At 24.2% G+C, this 7,792-nt stretch overlaps 1 long non-coding RNA gene across 1 annotated transcript; it reads right to left on the minus strand.

The window, feature by feature from the left end:
* Window positions 1-6,243: 6,243 nt before the first annotated feature.
* On the minus strand, window positions 6,244-7,033 carry LOC146888521 (uncharacterized). The gene is made up of 2 exons (XR_014987329.1): window positions 6,943-7,033; window positions 6,244-6,586 (listed from the first exon to the last, which is right to left on the minus strand). It is a non-coding gene; the product is annotated as an uncharacterized LOC146888521 (long non-coding RNA).
* Window positions 7,034-7,792: the final 759 nt, after the last annotated feature.

Below are 7,792 nucleotides of genomic sequence, written 5' to 3' on the forward strand. Positions count from 1 at the left end.
ATGAAAGAATAATTGTTGATAAATATAAAAAGTAAAATTATAAAAATAACAATTAATTTTTAAAAATATATTAAATAATTATATTTTAAAAAATAAAATTAATATTTTAAATACGGATACAAAAGAGAAAATCTTTTATATATATATATATATATATATATTTTTTTTTCAAAACTTGAAATTCTCATTTTAATATAAAGTTATTGAAAATAATTTCTACGAAATTATTTCTATTTGACATTAAATTATAAAACATGGAATGAGACATCACTTGCATCTTAAAAATGTTTTTTTTTTCTTGGGATGAGTCCATAAACAATAAATTTTAATTAAATTAAGAAATTAAAAAAAAATCAAGAGGAACACGATAATATAAAGTTTATTTGTGAATGGATTAAGATATAATAATATTCTGGATCTTTCAATCTTCTCATGCTGTGTGTGATATTGAAGAGGAACACAATTTTATGAAGTTTATGTGTTTCACTATAACTTAAAAGATTAAATTCATTGTGTTTATTAATTTTTTTTCTACAATTATTTGAATTTAATTTCTTTTAAACCTCTTAATGATTTAGTTTATTTTTTCCAAACTGCTTTTAAAATTTAATTCAGTTTTATATTTATCCAATTCATTTCACATAATTTTTTTCCAAGACCTTGAATTATATCACTATTTTTTACTATGCATATTATCTTACTTTTTCCAAACTAAATAAGTATAACCGACAGTCATCGTGCATATTTATCTGCATAAGGAATCAAATTAGAATTGTATATTGAAATTTGACATTTTATTATTTTATCAAAATTTTTCAAACAAATGATACACTTGAGAAAGTGATTCAGCAAAGGCCAATTACATCTTTTTTGTTACATTACGTTTATTCTCTCGATCTTTTATAAAATAAGAAGATGATGAATCATTAACATCAGTTTTATTTGATATTTTTTACTTTGTAGGTGAAAAAGTTCTTAATAAATAATCTCACACACTTTTTTTTCTTTATACTTGAAAAACAAACATTTATTCAAAGGAATATTGTAAGTTGTTTTAATATTGAAGATACAAAGATTATGTGGACAATAGGTAATTTTTCATAAAACAAAATTGTGTAGTCCATCAGTCATTTATTATTAAACTAAATTGCGTGATTTATCTGATATTTTGTATGAGATAAAACTGTCTGATTAATTACTTCTCACAAAACAAAACTGTGTGCTCTATCAGACACTTACCAGGAAAGAGAACAGTGTGATCAGTCAGTTACTTTCCATAAAACAAAACTGTGTAGTCCATCCGTTACTTTAGAATAAACAAAATTGCATTTATCATTCACTTACTTTAAAACAAAATTGTCCAATTCAACAATCAATTTTTAGTCATATTCAAATGAATGGTCCTCCTCAAACTGAGAAACATACTTAAAGTTGAACCTTTATTAATGATTTATGTACTAAGATACTGACTGTTTATTTATTTCACAATAACTTTATATAAAGAAAATAAATTTAAACATTACTTATAATAATTATTATATGATATGTATCCATTACTTTATATGAAACAAAACCACGTCTTAGAAAAGAAAAATAGTGTGTATTTATCTGATGTTTTTCATGAAACAAAACTGCGCGGTCCATCCTTTACTATTAATAGAATAGAACATATAATACATCATTCACTTATTTAAATTAAACAAAATTAATTTATGATCATATACATTTAAATTAATTTAAATTAATGATCTCATAAAATATAGAAAAACGTATAATTTTTTAACTCATTACAATAAAATATTGTATATAACCAAATTTAATGGTTTCTAATTATGTTACTAACTCTTTATTAGTTTGCAATCACTTTATGAAAAAAAAATTAATATTACTTTAATATTATATATATATTACTTAATTAATATATATATATATATATTAATTAAGTAATATTTAAATTTATTTTTTATTGTAAACTAAATAAATTGTTGGTAAAACACCAGAAATGTACACCTTTTATATAATGAAACATAATTAAATGTTACAATTTTATCATAAATATTTTTTATAATAAAATATAATTAAATTTGAAAAAATAGTTAAATTTAAAAAAAAAAGTAAATTTAGAAAAAAATGGACTTATAATGTAAAATTAGTATAATTGATTTTTAAAAAATGTCATTTAAAGAGTAAAATAAGAAACAAGAACACAAAAATATGACAACCCTCCTCTTTTAATATATATAAATAAATTAATTATGACTAGATAAATATTAATATATATATATATATATATATTAATATTTGTTGAACCTTATATAATTTATTTATATATTATGTTACTAATTATTTACTCTATTCATAATAAATTTATATTGAGAAGATAAATTATTTAAGTATTAATTGTAATCATTATTTTGCTTATCTATCACCTTTTATAAACTAAACTCGCATGAATCATTTACAATGAACTCAGGCAAATGAAAAAAAATATACTAAACTTTTCATTAATTGACAACAATAAAACTCTAATATAATTAGATTTAATGACTTCATGAATTAGCATTTCCAACTATTTATTTATTTCACCATATATTTATACAAGAAAATAAAATTTTATAGTAGTTAGTGTGAGTTAAAACCATTTTCACAATAATGTTATCATTTATAAAAATTTTAATTACTTAACTTATTACTATTAAAAATAATGGTTAATTTATTTAATAATACTATTTTTTAGTTAAAATTACATATGTTTAACTATTGAGACATTAATAGTGTCTCTCAATTTGTTTATTATACTTTTTCTTAACTAAGTTAAAATTTAGTATTGACATTGATTTTAAGTTATATATATATATATATATATATATATATATATATATATATATAATTTCTATATTAAGCAATAATGTAGAATGTTCAAGGGCTCTTACAAAAGCCCATATTTTCATGGGCTTATTGGGTTCAATGTTCGCATAATGGAAAACTGAACAGTAAAAGGATTTATCTTTTTGTACTTTCATAAATATCAAAATTCTAACCTTGTTATTAAAAAATAATTTTTAAATTGTATAATACGAAAATTATTTTAATTTTTGAATTGTGCAATCTAAAAAATACATAAAAAACTATGTAATCTGAAAATTTTCTTTCTTAAATCTATCCATAACACAATCATAAACAAACTTGTAATTGACATTGGGATAGATTAATCTCTGAACCTTTCCCATGAAGTGCATATGGAAAGAAAAAATAAATATATATCCACATTAAAACTTAAGGAGTCCTCTCTTTATGATTTAGCTTCATTCTATGAAAGTGAATTTAGAGATATGTTATATCAATTATGCACATGTAACATGCATGTTTGTTAAGGTTGTAATGTAAAGAGTTAATAGAATATTAACGTTAATAGCATGAAATTATTTTAGGGTTGGAGAAAATAATATGGAAAGTATGTAATAATTCCAACCTAAACATCTCTTATTTTGGTGACTAATAATTTATTGAAGACATAAATAATTGAAGGTAATGTTGAGATGAGGTAATGGTGTTGGAAATCCAAGTGTCCATTTTTGTTTTCTTTTTTGTTTTTTTTTTGAGACTCTCTCAAAAGTGTTATGTGTTTGACAGAAAGGTCTAAAAAGAAACTGCTACATTTAGGTTTCATTGCCAACATCGTTACTATATATGCATTAAGATTTTAAGATTAAAAAAAGAACGTGAAAGTGCAGTTTTAGTGCTTTTTATTTATTTATTTTTTCATAATTGAAGCATCTATTTACGAAACAGATTTATTAGGCAACCTAATATAGTGGAAAATCCTAAGTGAGGATAATGAATATTGGAAAACAGAGGATTATTGAGAGAAAGCAAAATGTAGTGCTTTGCTTATTCATTAATTTTGTCCTTTCCTTTTTATTAAGGGTCATTTCCATTCAATCACTCTTAATTTAAACCAAAATCACTGGGTAGGTTCTTTCTAACTCCATGTAAGGTTTTTACGTATCCTTTCCACATTATATATATATATATATATATATATATATATATATATATATAAACCTATTTAAATTCTGTTTAAGAATTTATATTAAGAAGTGAGTTTTAAGTCGTGCGTGAGACTAGAAATTAATGGATAATTCGTTAGCAATTCGATATTGGGTGGAACATAATGTCCAACCAAGCAATATCGTTAGAATAGACTTTAACGTGACTCTCTGATATCATGTTAAAAAATGAACTTTAAATTCAACTCGACACCATAAAATCGACTTGTAATATGAGAATTATACCTACTTATATATATATTGTGAATTGATCTTATCTCTAATTGACTTGGACCTTCCAACAAGTTAAAAAAAAAGTGAATAAGTTTCTTCTTAAATTTATAAAGATTAAAACTAAAAATTTAGATAAATTATATTAAAGTTTCAACGAATTAGCTTGTGCTAAATTAGTTTTCATTTTGTGTATTTTTTCTATTGCTTTTTGTTCAGAAAGTTTTACTGAAAAAATTGTCTGGACAGATAAGAAATGTTTGGAACTAGAAAAGGCAAAAGATTATATTTGTTTTTCTGAAATTGCTTATAAAGATGTTATTTCATAAATGGTGGCACCATGACCGAATAGTGGTTCAACCTTGTACGCAATAACTTCTTTTGCTGTTCAGAGGAATTCAAAATCATATGGCTTTAATAATATGGGATTGGATGGGAAATATTTGTTCTTGTATCAGCTTTATTATTATTTTTCGCAAATTTAATTAATAAATAATAGATGATTCACAATAACTAATAATTCTAAAAGAGTACATTATTTAGGACAGGTTCCTTGCACAAACGTTAAATGATGTAAGAAAACAAAGAGATTATAATTCCCATGTTTCTCAAATTTCAATTGTGAATAAAAATAAAAGTATTTATATTCTTAAATCTAGAGAAAATAAAAATAAAACACTAGCAAAAATAAGACTAAAGAAAGTTTTGCTTACTTGCATTTAGCTAAATTTGAAGCGTTTGAGATACTCCTTCTTCCTCTTTTGGATACAAGTTTTAGATCTTAAATTTTCCTCTTCATTCATCAGTCACAGCTTTTGTGTATATAAGTGAGAACATATTTTATAAAAATGACTTAAGCTTAAATCTATTATTTTAATATTAATCTGATAATATTAATTAATACCAAATATTTATCCTTTGAATAGGAAAAAAAATTCTTTATTCTCTTTCTTATCCATCTCTAATTATATACACAAACAATAAAAAAATAGAAAAATATAATTTCTAAATATATAGAGTATAAGAGGAAGAAAAATCTATTTGTATCTATCGAAGTAATTAAACAAAGTTTCTTAGAAATAAGTAACACAAATAAGACATATATCACGTTTTAGATACAAGTGTAAAAAAAAAAAAAGTGCGATTATTGTCAATTGATAAAGTAACATAATTGATAAGTAGTTTGTGGGTTATCTATCATCTATGCTAGTGCCTAAATTTAGGTCTTCAATTACGACATAATTATCACTTGTTTAAAATTCGCTTATTGTTTTTTAAGATGGAAATTTTTTAGGGAGTTCAACTTTTAAATAAATTTAATGTATTATTCACTAAAATAACTTATTTAATTACTACAATTTTGAAAAATTGAAACGATGGGAATTTTATAAAATATTTCTCAAGAAAAAAGAAAAATCAAATATTTAGTGAAGTGAAATTACTTTTTATCTAAATCGCGCATTATTACTTTTCCTTTTTCAAGTAATGGGAGAAGGTGAAAGCAACTTAAAGTGTGACATTTGGTGTTACTGTCGTTATTGCAATTCCTTTCTTAATTGAGAGAATCCAAATTCATCATCAATAGTCCATTTTTAATATAGTTTTAGTTAATTAATTTCTCATGGATTGCACTAGTAAAATTGTTGAATAATATAATTTTAGGGTAGTTCTAAGACCTAAGAGTTAATTCAAGACATAAATCTGAAAACAAATAAAAGATGCAAAGTGCATAAATAAGTTATACGTATTTATTTTTTATTTTATGATCAATTTTATTTTTTTAAATTTTATTTTCTCTAATGTTTTTTTAGAATTATGGAGTTTGACATTATTTATATATTACAAACATATTATATCATCGAGGAGGGTATAACATTGTGGTATTTTAGATGTACACCGAAGAAGAGGAAGCAAGTCAAATTTTCATTTCTAACAATTAAAATCACTATTGACCCATAATTCAAACATAACCCAAAATTTCAATAGTCTCAACAAATTTGATTTGAATACAAGTTTTCAGTAAATTTTCAATTCAATCCAATTCCAACTTAGTCAATTCAATAATTAGCTTAAATTGTATTCAAATTTTCGTACAAAGTTTTGCAATTCACACATCATTTTAACACTAACATTAAAAAACTCTCAAGACCTTACATGATTAATTTACCTCAAAGTTTTTAAATTTTTGGTGCTCAATTCCTTCGCACCCAAACATCAAAATATGTTCACCTAGATCAACTTATCCAATTAGCTTGCACCAAATACTTACACTGAATCAAACCGCCCACAATTTCAAGTACAAAACACTGCATATTCAGAACAAGTTAATTCACTTCATCCACAATTTCTCATACGAAAAAAAAAAACAATTTTTAGGAGAAAAATAATATAGTTCTAGCTTCTAAAGTTCTAATGAGACATACTCTAAATTCCCTTATATTGAAATGATTTGAAGAGGTAAGAACTGAATGGTTGAAAATGAAATGTTGGAGGTAAACCACCAATTTTCCGTAATCGATTAAAGTTTAAAAATCTAAACAAAACAACACCCTTAACCTAATTTCGGAAAAGAACAAAACTGATGCATTAGTTTTTCTCAAATGTTTTTCTTTGATGAACAATTTAAAGTTTTGAAGGGAGACGTACGATAAAGAACACTTACCCTTTGCTCCACTCTACTTCGTACCTGGGTTGTACTCTTAGAAAACCAATTAAGGAAGGGAAAGAAATGAAGAAGAAGGTGAAAACTAGCGTTCTCAATTTGCAAAAATATATATAAATAAGTTCCTTTTAAATTTTAAATTTTTATCTGCATCCCATTGTTGGTATATCCTCATATCTTAAACCAACTTGAAGATTAAAGTTTAAACTATTTAAGAAATCTTGCATTGCTGTTATGAGTTTTGAAAATTTGTGTAATAATTAAATACATATGGAATGGCATTTGAAGATAAATTAAGACGAAAGACGTTTTTAAAGTACATATGAAAAGTGAAGATAAGTGAAGCAAAAATGTTAAAGAATATGAGATTTTAAAGAGGAGTGGCTATGGGAAGGTATGTTTCCACAATTAATTAATACCCAACCATTGTTGATTATACATCTAATTACAGGAATAAGATATGATTATGTGTTGTACATCAAATACAAGTTTACATGATTGGGCAAGCATGCGCTGATGTTTAGTGCACTAACTACTTAATTATCCAACTCTCATACACATGGCAGAGAAAGTTTGTGTGATGGAATCTGCAGAATCAGAAAGAAAACCAAAAAAGCAGTGCCCTCACATCAAATTTTTCTGATATGCGACTATTTAAGCTCCTATAACACTAATGCTAATTAACAATGATAGTAATGGATATCTATTTATATATGAATCTTTCGAGAGAGGATTACCGAGAGATATAATCAAATATAAGAAATTAACACTACTGGTATCATTATTAGGTTGGATGATCCGTTAGTGACCCGAGATAGCAAGTGAATCACCATGTCCAAAAAAATTCGTT

Source organism: Vigna unguiculata, chromosome 2, assembly GCF_037176805.1.
Source record: "Vigna unguiculata cultivar grain cowpea cultivar isolate G323 ecotype 2 chromosome 2, ASM3717680v1, whole genome shotgun sequence".
In the NCBI taxonomy this organism is placed as follows: Eukaryota; Viridiplantae; Streptophyta; class Magnoliopsida; order Fabales; family Fabaceae; genus Vigna; species Vigna unguiculata.